The sequence below is a fragment of the Malaya genurostris genome, chromosome 2, assembly GCF_030247185.1.
Source record: "Malaya genurostris strain Urasoe2022 chromosome 2, Malgen_1.1, whole genome shotgun sequence".
Taxonomy (NCBI): Eukaryota; Metazoa; Arthropoda; class Insecta; order Diptera; family Culicidae; genus Malaya; species Malaya genurostris.
In genome coordinates this window covers 288738248-288749502 of record NC_080571.1, presented here as the reverse complement: position 1 = coordinate 288749502, position 11255 = coordinate 288738248, and positions in this window count along the sequence as shown.

The following is an 11255-nucleotide window of genomic DNA, read 5'->3' as shown; positions in this document are numbered from 1 at the left end:
TCAAGGTATAGAAATTTAAAATCGGTTTCATTTACTTGAGAAACTCACCAGGTTAAATTCTAAGCAAACTTAACTTATTGTTAATGGCTAAGTGGAGAAAACTATTGAATTCTGACATCCTGAAAAAAATCTGTTTCTGCAATCTGCATTCCATTCTCATTTACTAAATTACCTCTTCGTTCAGTAAGTAAGTTTTTTTTTCAAAAATGTTTCAAGACTTACAAAATTGAATGAAAAATAGTATTAAAATGCTTGTTTGTTTGATCACCTATAATTTTTTTATCACTCAACTCCTGATACGGATAGATCTGTTTACTTATCAAACCATAAATTTAAACTAGATAAATTTTTATTTTTTTCTCAGTAGTCGGCTGCCCAGATCAATCAATATAACCAATCAACATTATTTGTCGTGGTAAGTAATAAGAATAAAGTGGAACAAAAAAACGCGTGTGAAATCTGTTGTTCTTTGTTTGACGATTTAAAAAGATTTGATATAATCTATAGAATAATGAATAAACATACTTTATTTGTAAAATAGAGCTTAGAGGATGATTTCAATAAGTCACTACAATATAAATCTACTATTTCGACTAAATATTATGCACTCGTCATACTGTAGCGGTCAAGTATTTACTCGTTCTGCGATATCGCTCAAAACTTTTCCTCAGTTTCCACGAATAAAGACTGTGAATGGAGACTTTCTAATATTTAAGTTTTGGACTTTGTTGAAACGTTCACTCGAGAAGTCCATGAGTTTTGTGGTGCATCCGAGGATCTGGAAACCGGAACATAATAATGTTTCCTATCGCTCATCCGTTCGAGGAATATTGCTTTTCGATTTGTGTATCATGAAAAAATGAGAAATTCTGGATTTTGGAACCGAAGTCTGGAGTTGAGAACAGGATTTTGATTCTAGACCTGGACCAGAGCTAATAAAAGTCATTTTCATTGACTGAAAAATAGACGAAAATGACAAGAAATTACTGTCACTCTCAGCTTCGCTTGCAAACTATGACAAAGAAATCCACACGGAAAATAAAAACTACCTATTATTTGACTTCTTTTTACTTAATTTTGAGTACTTCCTTTCATTCGCTCCTTCAATTGTTGTCAAAATACAAAGAGCAAAACCACCCAACAGCGAGAGTTTCGTTCAATAAGCTAAAATTAAGTAAACCGTATTAACTTGAAATTGAATCAATATGACTCAACTATAGAGTAAATATAACTCATCTTTGAGTATTTTTTTGCACGTGTCTTACGAAAACTACCTAGAGCCACTTTACCTAAAATTAGGTTATTGAACGAAACCCCCAAATTGGGTGGAATGTATTTAAAATTAGGTTGATTTGCGGTTCCGTGCATGTCCAGTCAATGGCATAAGCGGGACAGTAGTTTCAAAATTGTGTTTTTTCACTCATTTGCCCTTTCAGTCTTTTGCAGTTTTCAGTTAAAATCCCATAGTGCAGTGTCGATATTCAACCAAAGCTGTGAGAATTGAAAACGACAGAAAAAGGTTTCACAATAAGTTTTAACTGTTGGTGCTCGAATTTGTAGTAGTTTTGATTTCCAAAGAAGTTATGGTATGTAATTACTTCGATTTGCCATATTTTAGTCACTTTTTATAGCCAAGAGTCACCGATTTGCAAAACATTGATGAAAGAATGAGAATTGAAATTCCACTGTTGCTACCTTAAGACGTTAGTTTTGTTTCGTCTTGTCACAGAGGAAAGAGTGACGTTGGCAATTATGCTCTCTCATTTTCTCGATGAGAAACGAAAATGCTTCGTCTCTCTTCGTTTGTTCTGGTGTCGGTCATTTACGAATGAGACCGTAGAGCATTGAAAATGAGACTGCTGGAATGGTTTCTTTCATTGAGAATGCGTGACAATTTTAAGCTCTGACCTGGACTCTCGAGCTAATTTTCGGAAATGAAATCAAGACTTGGATCTGAATTTTGATACTGAATTCTAGAACTGAAATTGAGGTTCAAAGCCGAATTCAGATCCAAAATTCCAGTCCGGTATTCAGATTCAGAATTCTAAAAGTGAGTTCCGAACTTGAAGTTCTAGAACTGCATACCGAAATCGAACCAGATAACACTAAACTCAGGCAGATTTTTGAACTAAATTCTGGATCTGATCCGAAAACTGAATCCTGGACCGGAGTTCTGTAACTAAAATGCAGCTACAAATGAGAATTTAGGTCCAGAGTCCAATGCTTGGATTCAGGTTCAGAACTCAGTTCCGAACCAGAATCCTCTGGTCTCGGTCCAAAATTCAGTTCCACAACACAATTTTAGTGATCAGTTTAACAATCCAGATCCGAAATTCAGTTTCTGAGTTCTGGCTCAGATTTCAGTTCCATAATCTAGCATCAAAATTTGAGTTTCAGAATTTAGGTTCAGAACCCAGACTTAGAATCATTTAACATCTAAGAAACTGGACTGTACATTTTATTCGTATTCACTTTAATCAGTTATGTCTCTGGCATTACCCACCCGCTTATTTTTTAACAGAAGCAATTTCATAACTGAACCTGAATCTTAAGAAAATTCACGTTTTCTCACATGGATCAGGTATTCAATGCAAAATAGGATGACAGCCTTTAATTTGTGCCACTTGAGAAAAGAAGTCTTGAAACGAAATGTTGCGAAAGCAGTTTAAAAAAATGCACTACAGTTATTTCTCAGAACTAGATTATAAAGCCATGAAAAGAAAACTTAAATCCCGTTACAACACAAAATGGAAGAAATAAAATGTATTCTGAAGAGATTATTTCTCAGTTAAACATTTCCAAATTTCGAACTACGATTCTCCTTCACGTTTTGCCTTCGACTCATCAGTGTTTTAAGCAGTTCGAACTGAACTGCCATCTCCGCCTTGCAGAACGAATTCGGCTGGATAGATAAAAAGTGGATAGATAAATGGTATACAAGGGTTGGCGGAGGGGATCCTAAACGAGCGCAAACGAACAACGGGGTTAGTATCAGCATGTAGATCTAATTAGTTATCAAAAAGATGTAAGATGACAGAAAAAAGGTGATTAATCCACCTAGCAGTGAGATGATACCTTTTTTATCAATACGCATGTGTTTTTGCATGGATATTCCTAGGTGTTTAATTTTTTAAGACATTATTTTAATTATCGTCGTTTTAAACGGCAAATTGAGATTTTAATCACTCATTACCCTGTAATGCCGAAACTGCAAAACATATCGAATTTCAATCTTAGCGTGTGACAATCGATTGAACATTCCATGAGATGTCGAAGTAAGTTCCACTTTAGAGTTTTTCGTCATTATTTATGGTACTCCAGAGCCGGTATTCAGGAATTAACATAGCCCAAAATGATTCGAATGGCCATAAATTATTACGCCAAACAATTTACATGAAATTTATAAACTCATCATCTGTAATTCCAGAATCGGATAAAATTCACCGATTTTGTATGGGACCTTAAGTCCTGTAATATTTGTTTCTGAAGTTCGATTTGGTCTTTTTTGAGAAAATTATTGAGCTTTGAGAATCGATTCGATACTGGAACCGGAATTCTAAAATCGGTGTAGCCGAAATCAGTTAAATTCACCTGAGGAGTGTGTAGACATCTTTGAGAAATTGTAGTGCGATTTAAAATTTGGGGGTATATTCCGAATCTGAATATACTGAAATAAATTTATTTGGTAATCGACTATCCAAATCTGCAAACCCGATAAACCTGATTAATTTATGTGAAATGGACATTTTTATACTAACCACCCTGCATTTTCTAAACCAGAAGTCGGATCTGACTAAAAAGTAAGAGGTTTTATAGGATTTAAAGACCTCTCATTTGAATCATAGATGATTCTTAGATTTCATTTGAATCTTAGATCGGTTCAGCCATCTACGAGAAAAATTAATTGCATTATTTTAATTTCGTTTCACATATCATCCTGTGGTTCCGCAATCAGAAGTCGGATCCAAACGTAATTCAGGAACCTTGTTTGGGAGTATACGACTTTTCATATGAATCTGAGTTTGTAGAAAACGGTTTAACCATCTCCGAGAAAATTGAGTGAAATTATTTGTCACACACGCATTTGCTGATCTCGACGAACTGAGTCGTATGGTATATGGAAGTCATGTTCTTCCAGCATTTATTGCTATAAATAATTTAAATCAATATAATTATGGAATTACTTCCAACTCGATAATGCTGGTATCATCTGGTTTACATATGCCATATTCGAAAGATTATGTTGCTAAAAATGAATCGTGCTAAAATTGGTCCGAGGCAAATTGTCATAAAAAAGGATGCTGTACACAGTCTTGTTGGTACTTAGAAACAATTATATGTGACAGTATAAAAAATCGTGTTTCATGTTGCTCCCAAGCATTGCTTTTTCATACAGCGCTCAAAATTCCTTCTACTAGAATAAGGCTTACACAAAAATATCGATATCTCCGTTAAAAATGGACGGATTTTAACAATCTATGGCTTGTTGGATAGGTATTACCGAGCGAAATCTAAGTCTGGAAACATATTTTGTTTTCAAGGTCAAATGTGACAGATACTGCCAAAAAACTGAAAATTTTGACATAAAACTTCGTATAACTCAAAAAGTAAACATCCGATCTCAAAACCATTCAATAGCGTTTTGGGTGACGGGGAGACCTTTCATTTGCGACTAGTTTGATCAAAATCGGTCCAGCCATCTCTGAGATCTCGACCTCTTAGTTGACAACACACATACAGACACACACACATACACACACACACAGACATTTGCTCAGTTCGTCGAGCTGAAGCGATTGGTATATGACATTCGGCCCTTCGGGCCTCGGAAAATTTTTCGAAAGTTTGAGCGAATTCTATACCTATTTTTTATATATATAAAAAAAGGTAAAACGTCGGGGCTAAAATCGGCATATAGATCTAATTAATGATAAAACAAAATGGATGGTGAAAGACAGAAAAAAGAGGAAACAACGACCGGGTTAATTAGGCGAGCGAAATAGTTAGTTTACAAATGGTACAATATAAGACTTCGATTAAACTGAATTACATTACAAATAGCTGTATAGTATTCGCTTGTAAAATTGCCCTAGCTCTACAACTAGATAGATAAGGAATCTCGGAACAATCGCTTTATTGCATTTCGGGATAAATGAAAATCGAATCCATCGGAGCAACTATTAAATAAACGACACATACTAGAAAAAGGCTCATTATACCCGTAGTTGGTTCTACCAACGGGTGTGAACGAAGACTGCGAAGATGAATGTCGAAATTGACCAACCGTAAGAGATCAGCACAATCGATACGCGATTGAATTAAGTCCGCTATGAAAACGGCCTTGTGAACATTCCTTCGAACAAACAGCAGATCCAAGTCAATAAGGCAGCAGCGATCCTCGTAGCTTGGAAGGTTAAATGCGAAGAGCGAATCTAATGAATTTACGTTGAATAGCTTCAACACGATCGATGTCAGACTGGTAATGAGGTGACCAAACAATAGATGCATATTCGAGGATTGACCGGACCAGTGCACAATAAAGGGCTTTTAAGCAGTGTATGTTACAAAAACTTTTAGCAATTCGAAACAAAAAACCTAAGAGTTTGGAAGCCTTTGAAATTACGTAATCGACGTGGTTCTTGAAATCAAGTTTGCTGTCTAAGATTACTCCTAAGTCTTTCAGAAACGATTCACGTTTGAGAACGCTTTGCGAGAGGTTGTAGTCATACAAAATTACTGAGCGCTTTCGGAAGAAGAATATAACGGAACATTTGGAGGCATTCAGTACCATCCTGTTGACATGACACCCTTTTGCAAAAGCATCAAGTTGAGCTTGTAGAAAGCATGCGTCATCCAGACTATTTATTAGCTGATATAGTTTGAAATCATCAGCGAATGATAGCTTGAAACATTTTACAGTGAAGTTGAGATCGTTGAGATAGAGTAAAAATATGAACGGCCCTAAATGCCTTCCTTGAAGAACTCCAGAACTAACAGCAAATGGTGTTGTTATCCTATTTCCTATTTTCACAGACATCTCACGACCAGTTAGATATGACTGCATCCATTCCAGTAGAGCACCATTAAAGCCAAGCCTGTCAAGTTTGGCTATTGCTATTTGATGGTGTATTTTATCAAACGCTGCCGTGAAATCAATGTAAATTGCGTCGACCTGTATGCGTGATTGTAGGGATTGGATGATAATTGAAGTGAAGGATACTAAATTTGTAGATGTTGATCGTTTAAGCATAAATCCGTGTTGCGTTTTAGATATGTAGTCGTTGCAATTGTGGGTTAAAAAGTCAAGAATAATTTTTTCAAATAACTTTGAGACAGCGCAAAGTGAAGTAATTCCGCGAAAGTTAGTTATGTCGGATTTGTTGCCTTTTTTAAACACTGGGAAGATATATGACTTCTTCCAGGAATCGGGGAATACTCCCGACTCGAGAGATGCGTTGAAAAGTATTGTCAGTGGCGTTAGGAGACTGTTCAGGCATCTTTTCAATACTATTGAAGGAATACCATCTGGTCCAGCGATAGTAGAACATTTCAACCCGGAACAAGCCGTTATCATCACGTTCGTTGTGATACGAGGGTGAGGTCCAATAGGGGAACAACGAGGAACGTTAATGACTGCTTCGGATACCTAATCGCTGTTGAGGACTTCTTTAGAGAAAACACTACTGAAGTGCCTTCGAAATAGATTACAGGTATCGACTAGGGTTGATGACTGAAGTTTACCGAGTGTCATATGAGTTGGTAATCCAATTTCCTTACGCTGTTCGTTAACGTGATTATAAAAGCTTTTAGGGTTATTTTTTAAATTTCGTTGCACATGAAGTAAATAAGCGTGATGCAAAATTTTGTTTAGTCGTTTATATCGACTATTAAGATACATATAATGAGATCTCAGCTGGAGCGATGGCCGTTTAGAGAGTTTTTTCAAAGCAGATCTCTTGGCGCACTTATATTGCTTCAAAGTACGATTGGACCAAGGGAGATAAGCTGGTTTGCGGTGCTGTTTTTTGGTACGAACTGATCAATGGAATATAAAACTACATTCGTCCATAATTTGGCCGCTAAGTTACTATCGCAAGTTGACAAAAACGACCTCCAGTTAAACGAAAGCAGGAACTGATTCATAGACTTGAAGTTGCTTGGAAAATATAATAGCAATCAGGATTCATACACCCAGAAAAATAGAACACATTAGATTCTAATATATTGAGTCAGCTTCAAACAGATGTTTGAATCAAATAAAATTATTTTGGGATTAAAGTTTGATTAAAATAGAACTTTCTTTAAATTAAATTCAGTGTGGTAATGCAAGTTATATTTAAATATATTGAGATATGGATTTAAATTTGAAAATTTTATTGAGTCTTAAATTTATTCGATCCAAATGTTTGTTACAGTACGGTAAATGTATTTAAATCAAATATGTCGTGGTATAGATTCAAATTAAAAATTATGCTCCAACAAATATTTTATTATTGAAGTAATATTATATATTGGAAATTAATGTGTTTACTCTTGAATTCAACTGAATCAAATATATTTTGTCGTAGCTTCAAATTCATGGAAGTTTAATAAAATTTCTCGTCCTTGAAACGAATACCAGAAAATATGGATGCTGAAATATTGCCATTAAATCAATCATTGCTATTAGTTGATTTTGATTTATTTATCATCACTTTTGCTAAGATTCAATTTTGCGTGTAAAAGCCATTTTGTTACACCATTCAAACAGAAAAATGGACGCTCTCGAGGAAGTGATAACTCATCACGAGTGTACATGAAATTTCCGAAATCTAAAACAAATGTTTTTTGCCAAAAGTCTTAGAATTGCTTGAAACGTCGTACTCGTGATTTAGTCCCAGAAAGTCGATTTTTCCAAAAAACAATTTTTTTCTGAGATGATACTAAATCTCGACGTTTCATGCAATTCTAAAACGTTTGACATAAAAAATATTCAATTTCGGAAATCTTATGTACGCCGCCCTATGGTAACATTTTCAAACCTTACCCGCCGGGTAGCACTCGTTACATACGTCCGATTTAGCTCAAATTTTGCATGGGGACTTTTTTCGAGGTGCTTGAACTTTTGAACAATAGCGCTCAACAAAATTAGAGGTGATCCCAAAATTTTGGCACCCTTATATACATTAGAGAGCTAAAAAACAACGTGTTTTGTCGGTTACGTCACTTATACCATTATATCTCCGGAACCAAAAGTAACAGCCATTCGGTCTTCGAACTTGATCAATGGTCCGACAGTAGCTTTCAAACGAGCCTAAGTTTGCTAAAATCGGTTCAGCCATCTCTGAGAAAATTGAACGCGTTAAAATATCTTCGAAAAGTGCACACACTCTCTCTCTCTCATACACACACAGACATTTTCCGATCTCGTCGAACTGAGTCGAATGGTATATAACACTATGGGTCTCCGAGGCTCCGTTCGAAAGTCGGGTTTTTCAGCGATTCTAATACCTTTCTATAGAGAAACGCAAAACTACCTAGATGACTCTAGATTGTTCCGATTATTCTGCATAAGATGAACGAAAAATTTTTTCTTTAGAAAATGTGATTTTGAAAAAAAAACAAATGAACATAAATTGAATTTAAAATGTTTTATTGTTTATACTAACAAAACTTATATACTTTGAATCAAATAACAATTGTGTTTGATTCTAAGTGAATTGAAATTAGGTCCAGATTGAAATGAAATAGGGTAACAGAGGTATTTTGGCCCACTTCAGGGTTGATTTTATTTTGGCCCACTTTGTAAAAGTATCCACAAAATGTTGCAATATGTTTGAAAAAACCTTTCCGCAATAGGTAATTTAATGTGAGTAGCTTCAAATTGATGCAACATGGGTTACTTAACATTGAATAAATCCATAAAGTTTGTTAGGTGTGCCAAAATACCTCTGTTTCCCTATATTTGAATTCGAAGCACAATATATTCTAATTTAATGTTTATTTCATTTATTTCTGTGCGTGTAGCAACAAAAATTATTTGCTTTGAGGTAAATATCAAATGTATTTGAATTAAAGGGAAATGAAAATGAAATGATTCAAAATAAAATAACTTTGTATTCAAAGTGAAATATGTTTAAATTTAAAATTATTTTTTCTGCGTGAATGAAAAGAGAATTTTTTTGGGTTCTACGCCATCTTGGGATCACTGTGCCATTCTGGACATTCTGGTAGTATTTTATCATCCAGATAAAATATCCATCTTGATATGATTTTTATATTTGCTCTGATGTTATAGGACAATAATAATGCTTTCGATTTTTCAGAAGTTAAAATTTTCAAAACAATTTCAAATTTAGCAATTATTGATCAATACGAACATCACAAATCCAAACTGAGCTAAGTATAAGTGAAACGGATCACTGCTATAGAGTACGCCTTTGGGTATACAGCAACGCATCACCACTCAGTTTTGCTTGCATTGCTACAAAACGTCAATTTTGCTATAAAAACGCTCATGTAGTTTTATAGTAATATATTTATTCTTAAATGAAGTTTTCCTCGCAAAACACAACTAGTGATATCTGATTTTTCGTAATAATCGATTATTAGATTTTCGATTAATAAAAGAAGAGTCGATTAGTGTAATCGATTATTATTACACCCTAATCGAATAATGCAATTAATCGACCGAATAATCAAGCAAAAATATGAGAAAACGTGGTGGTAAGGGCTCCTTATTTCATCTCATTTGTAAGGACGTTACCTTAAAAACCTGATTCAGCCACCGAAATCCCTACGATTTTTTCATATTTCTGCTTAATTCGCCTTGCTCCACATTGGGAATTGATTCACATTCCTAGGAAATTAAAATAATAATTTAAAAATCAGCTAAAAACACTTCTGATATGTCACTACTGTGCTCATAATTTCATCTCAAAGGTTTTATATTCATCCTATCGTTGGTCCTTTATTCATCCCATAAATTAGCAATGGCGACAGTAATCAAAACCAAAATATTGCACTATTACACTCTCAGGTTCAAAATGTCAGAATTTTCATTAAAAAGGGCCTAATGCCAACTATGACACAACACATGATATTTTAAAAAACAGTTAGGAATCATTTCGACGTTTAAAATTTTTTGGATCGTTTTTATTACCTTTCGTTTCAAATTTAAAAATTTACTCTGCAGTTAATTTGGAGAACTTAAAAAAACAAAAAATAAATAGTTACTATTTAGGCATTAGCCCTTCTTAAAACAAAATGCAGAATCAGAGATGCCATTCATACAGATTTATCTGTATTGTATAGATTTTTGCGTTCGCGTTCGTTAAATCAGATTACAGATTTTCTAAATTTAATACAGATTTGTAAAGGTTCATAAAAAGTGAGAAGTAAAACGTTAGACTTTTCTCTCTGAGTATCTATTAGTATTTGATTGCAGTACTTCTTTAAAAGTTTATTAATCAACGGACAAATCACATGTTAAAATGGAAATCTTTTGTGCAAATGTTTCATGATGAACACTGATAAACATTTATATTAGAATTTAAAACCAATTTGAATTTGATTTGAATTTGAATTTGATTCATTTTATTAGTGAAAACAGATAGAGCAGATGCATATTTTCTATGAAAATATCTGGCACATTTAACAGTGTTATGGTGACGTATAGCGGAATGAAACCAGTGCTACTAGATTTGCCACAATGGTTATTTAATTAGTCTTTAACACGCTCTATTTGGTAATATTAGTAATATTCGAAACAGTTTTATTTATAAATAAATGTCAATGATATAATTAAACTAATGTCACGGATACCAAAAAATACTTGTTGATGACAATTTAAAGAAGACATTATGGTAAAACTTGGCAACCTTGCGATACGAAATGAGATGAAAACAAAGCGCAATCAAGTGATTTAAGTGCAAATTTTCATCTCATATTTTTCATTGCTTTTATTGCTTATCAGGTAATTTCAGAAGTCCTTAATCGTTGCATAAACAAGTGGAAAGTGAACATTACTAACTATAAAGTCATCCAACATTGAATAGTTGTGTAATTATGTGAAATAGTGATCATGTTTTTAGACGAATCGATTAGTAAATATACAGAAACATGATGAATTGTAAAATTTCAGACGAAAGTGGTTCCTAAATCAAAAAGTGAGTTTATTTTAAATGAAAAAAGCGATCGTTGAAGGTTTTTAATGTGGAACACATTTTTGTTTTCTATATAGGCGTGCAAACTAGAAACTCAAGAAAAATACACGT